Genomic DNA, 5,606 nt, shown 5'->3' with positions numbered 1-5,606 from the left:
ATTACATGGAAGCGAAACTGAATATTCAGAATCCAGGTAATGGATAAAATGAATCATACTTTTGAGACTTTTTTTTAGAGATAATTATGGGAAATTCACCAGTATTTGTTGTGAGAGCACGCTCCATATTTCCATACAAAATCAAAGGGGAGAACTGAGCCCCATTAGACATTGGGAAATGAAATAGTAATGCCTGTTGAGAACAAAATCAATCTAAATCCGTTAATTAAAATCTCCCTCCATAATCACCTTTGCTAAACTGAGCTTCCTCGTCAATCCTTACTGTTGGATTATAGTCTAAATTGTCATTTTTCTTGCAGATTATCTTTCTTTATGCTTCCTTACGCGTTTATTTATCTGTAAGTATTGAGTGGATTTTGAATAATCCGTAACTTTATTTGTAGTTTCTTTGTCTGCAACCTGTGTCATGCTATTAAATGGAACTGTCTCATAGGCTATTCTTATCAAGGGATCACCTGTCCAGCTCTTGGCTCCATCCCTCCCCCTCCTGTCTTCTCCTATCAGTTTGGATCTCCCCCTCCCCCTCCAACTTTCAAATCTCTTACTAACTCTTCCTTCAGTTAGTCCTGACGAAGGGTCTTGGCCTGAAACGTCGACTGTACCTCTTCCTAGAGATGCTACCTGGCCTGCTGTGTTCACCAGCAACTTTGATGTGTGTTGCTTGAATTTCCAGCATCTGCAGAATTCTTGTTGTTTATCTCCTTATCTGTCTAGTTTGAGCTAATTTTCTGTATAAATACAACCGTGATTTAAATTGAATTGACCTTATTTATTACACTCTTCACATACATGAGGAGTAAAAATCTTTATGTTACATCTCCACCTAAATGTGCAATATGCAATCATAGTAATTTATAATAATTCATAATAAATAGAACAGTCAATGTAACATAGAGTGCACTCAAATCAGTGTGAGTTCATCAGTCTGATGGTCTGGTGGAAGAAGCTGTCCCGGAGCCTGTTGGTCCTGGCTTTTATCCGCTTCCCAGATGGTAGCAGCTGGAATAGATTGTGGTTGGGATGGCTTGGGTCCCCAGTGATCCGAAATAAAGGCATCCGTTAGACTTGCGAGACCATGGATCTGCGCCTGGAAACTCTCCAGGGTGCAGGCCTGGGCAAGGTTGTATGGAAGACCAGCAGTTGCCCATGCTGCAAATCTCCCCTCTCCACGACACCAATGTTGTCCAAGGGAAGGGCATTAGGACCCATACAGCTTGACACCAGTGTCGTCGCAGAGCAATGTGTGATTAAGTACCTTGCTCAAGACGTCTACACAACACGTTGCCTCGGCTGGGGCTCGAACTCACAACCTTCAGGTCGCTGGTCCAATGCCTTAACCACTTGGCCATGTGCCCAGTGATCCTACAGGCTCTTTTTACACACCTGTCCTTTGTTCTTTGTCTTTCGTTGTTCTTTCGTACTGACAGTAGAGTGAGTTCATTACTGTCCTTTCTTTGTTGTGAATACCTAATAAAATTGGTGTAACCACAAGATTTACGAGTCATTCTTGACTCCTAAAGAACCTTCTGGGCAATATCATTTGCAGATTACTCTGCCTTGTTTATTTTCAGACCACCTCACTCCCACTGTCTACCCTCCACCACTAACCTCATCCCCCCCGCCCACCCCCAGACAACATAGGACTAGGATCATATAAGAACATAAGCAGAAATAGCTTTTGAAATGGAGTCCCATCTTCCAGTTCCACCTCCCTAACTTGTAACCTTCTCCCCTCCCACAGCATACAGAATCCAGAGAGAGGTAGGTCATCCAAAACTTTGAGCCTGATCTCCTGCGTAAACTCTCCACACTTCCGTAAATATTCCAGCCTAACCAGCATCTATCCACTGAAATTTTCAATGGCTCTACCCTCACAGGAGGAGCCTTTGTTGGGACAATACCCCCTATCCCAAAGTTGGTGGACCATTTACAATACGCTAAGCACATTTGCCTCAGACTCCTGGAGCAAATTGGCTCACTGAACTGTTGGGAGAAAGATACACATTTCCACCACTCTTAGCGTGGAGCAGTGTACGTTAGGGCATACCTATCTGGCCCAGAACTAAGTTTGGCCTATAGGTCTGGGCTGGTTAGCAATGCCCTGAAGTAATGCATTGCTTCACTGTAATGGATTTTCCCATCAAAGGAAATAATTTCATACAATTCCCATTTTTGATACTTCAACTTTATTTTTCATGTACTCCAGAGAAATTCTGTCCTCATAGTTTCTTTCATTTAAGAAGTTATTTTACCTCCTTTCAACAAGGCAGTGATATGTTTTTTACCGAAACCCACTCAAACAAGAAGTGAAAGTGGTTATGTGATATATCAGTAGTACACAGTTTCTACCCGGTTCATGGTATGTGTGTATGCCTTGTTTTGGTGGAGAGAATAGAATGAAGATAGGATCATAAGACATAAAAGCAGAATTAGGCTATCTGGTCCATCAAGTCTGTTCCACTGTTCGATTATAGCTGATTTATTTTCACTCTCATTCCCATTCTTCTACCTTCTCCCCATAATCTTTGATGCCCTTACTAATCAAGAACCTATTAACCTCTGCTTTAAATATACTCAACGACATGGCCTCCACAAACATCGGTGGCAATGAATTCTACAGATTCACTACCCTCTGGCTGAAGAAATTCTTCCTCATCTCTGCTCAAAAGGGTTGTCATAGTCATAGTCATACTTTATTGATCCCGGGGGAAATTGGTTTTTGCTACAGTTGCACTATAAATAATAAATAGTAATAAAACCATAAATAGTTAAATAGTAATATGTAAATTATGCCAGTAAATTACGAAATAAGTCCAGGACCAGCCTATTGGCTCAGGGTGTCAGACCCTCCAAGGGAGGAGTTGTAAAGTTTGGTGGCCACAGGCAGGAATGACTTCCTATGACGCTCTGTGTTGCATCTCGGTAGAATGAGTCTCTGGCTGAATGTACTCCTGTGCCCACCCAGTACATTATGTAGTGGATGGGAGACATTGACCAAGATGGCATGCAACTTAGACAGCATCCTCTTTTCAGACACCACCGTGAGAGAGTCCAGTTCCATCCCCACAACGTCACTGGCCTTACGAATGAGTTTGTTGATTCTGTTGGTGTCTGCTACCCTCAGCCTGCTGCCCCAGCACACAACAGCAAACAAGATAGCACTGGCCACCACAGACTCGTAGAACATCCTCAGCATTGTCCAGCAGATGTTAAAGGACCTCAGTCTCCTCAGGAAATAGAGATGGCTCTGACCCTTCTTGTAGACAGCCTCAGTGTTCTTTGACCAGTCCAGTTTATTGTCAATTCGTATCCTCAGGTATTTGTAATCCTCCACCATGTCCACACTGACCCCCTGCGTGGAAACAGGGGTCACCAGTACCTTAGCCCTCCTCAGGTCTACCACCAGCTCCTTAGTCTTTTTCACATTAAGCTGCAGATAATTCTGCTCACACCATGTGACAAAGTTTCCTACCGTAGCCCTGTACTACAGAAGCATCACACTGAAAATTTCAGAATGTCAGACTGAGGAAATGTTTTAGTCCTATGAAAGGTCTTGGCCAAAATTCTTACTTACTTACTACCCATTACACAGATGGTGTTTAGGGCAGCAATGAAGGTCCTCCATTTCTGTCTGTCCTTGGTTATCTTCTCTATTGAGACCTAGGTGTGGTTCTGGCTCCTTATTTCTGCCTCTTGGTCTTGGGAGTTTTCAAGGCTTCCTTTACTGTGCTAGTAGCTTTCTCTCAGTTTTCACTACTATCAGCCATGCAAGTCCCAGTTGGAGACTCAGGAATACCATCATACACAGGTGTAGAAGGATTCTTTATCGCTGTTTTCATAACAGCTATGTTCGACCAGTTAGGGTTGTTAATCCCAAGCTGAACCCCAAAACCGGGAGGACCAGTGGATCACTTTTAGTCTACCCTCTACCCTTTGACCTGTTTGGCATAGGTGACCCTACCAAGAGCCAAAGCATAAATCCTTGACTCCAGCCAGCATGGCTCTCTGGGTCATTGAGGCAAACGAGCCTCCAAACCATGATAAGGTTGTGGTTCTCTTGGAGGCTTGGCCCAAAATGTTAACTGTTTATTCTTTTTCATAGATGCTGCCTGACCTTCCTCCAGCATTTTGTGTGTGTTACTCTGGATTTCCAGCATCTGCAAAAACTCCTGTACTTATGAAAGTTTTAGTTATTGCTCTGGGCTGTACAATGATCTTTAAGTTGGTAGCGAAAAGTACACATGAGTTAGTGTTAGTGAGTTGTGGGTATACGATGTTGGTGTGGGAAGTGTGGCAACACTTGCAGGCTGCCCAGTACATTCCTCACTGATTTAAATTGATGCAAATGATCTGTTTCACTGTACACTTTGATGAACATGTGACAAATAAAGCCAATTCTTATCTTTTTATTTTCATGCCATCTCTGTAGTTGCAAAGCCAAGCCTGCAAGGCGTCACTTGTTGGAAATAGGACCTTTCCAAAGAGTGCACAAGATTGTTGAAAATAAGGGATTGATAACATTCTTTCTTAATAGATACTCATCCAAAATGGACCAAAGTTAACCAAGTTTTATACAGTACTACAAGAACTGAAATCCATCTTCCCGTTTCATGATTTACCAGAAGAATCAACCTTGAATAATTGTCCTCCATATTGTTAGTTTGCTTATGAGTGCCTTATGAAACAAAATGGTACTAAAAACACACTTAATTCATCATATTATCAATTGGCAAATGGTGTGGCAAAGAGTCGGTAATAATTGCTAAAGAAACACCAAAGAAGTAAGTATTAGAAAAATGCCCAAGTTTAACAGTGATACATGGGTTAGCAATTTTCCTGCTGAACTGCAGAATAATGCCACATTTATAACAATCATAATGTTAGGATCATAACGCAGGATCTTGACCTGAAAGGTCAATCATTGTTTTGCCTCTGCAGAAGCTCCTCGACCTGCTGAGTTCTTCCAGCATTTTCATCTGCTCCTGGTTACACTTCAGCCAAGTTACAAATATGTCGAAGTCTCAGAGCACGATTCAGTTTAGAGTCAGAGTCATAGAGCACTACACCACAGAAAGTCCCTTCAGCCCATCTAATAAGAACTGGCCTGGTCTTCTGCCTAGTCCCATCTGCCTGACCTACCTGCAATCGGACCATAGCCCTCCAAACCGTGATAATCCTTGTAGTGTGTGCACGTAGAAAAGAGTCCTCATGTACAGTATATACGCACAGTACTTGGAAAGTATCGGGGGATTTGGATCAATGTTTTGGAAGCCCTTTGAAGAGAACTGTCTCTTTCCACCTAATATAGGCTCCACCACATAGAAAGATAAACCTATTTATATATTTAGTAAAATCAGTATAACTCTCTGGCCTGTTGGAAAAGAAATACTGTGCAATAGGCTGTTGGAGACAGGATATTCGGAGAAAGACCTTAGAGTCCGTAGAAAATCAGCATCCACTTTATTGACACAAGAGATTCTGGACATGCTGGAAATCTGGAGCAACAGACTAAATGCTGGAGCTACTCAGCAGGCCAACAGCATCTGTGGAAGGGAATAAACAATCGACATTTTGGACTTCATCAG

Source organism: Mobula hypostoma, chromosome 10 (genome assembly GCF_963921235.1).
Source record: "Mobula hypostoma chromosome 10, sMobHyp1.1, whole genome shotgun sequence".
In the NCBI taxonomy this organism is placed as follows: Eukaryota; Metazoa; Chordata; class Chondrichthyes; order Myliobatiformes; family Myliobatidae; genus Mobula; species Mobula hypostoma.
The sequence above is the reverse complement of the archived record's forward strand: the minus strand, read 5'-3'. Positions refer to the sequence as shown.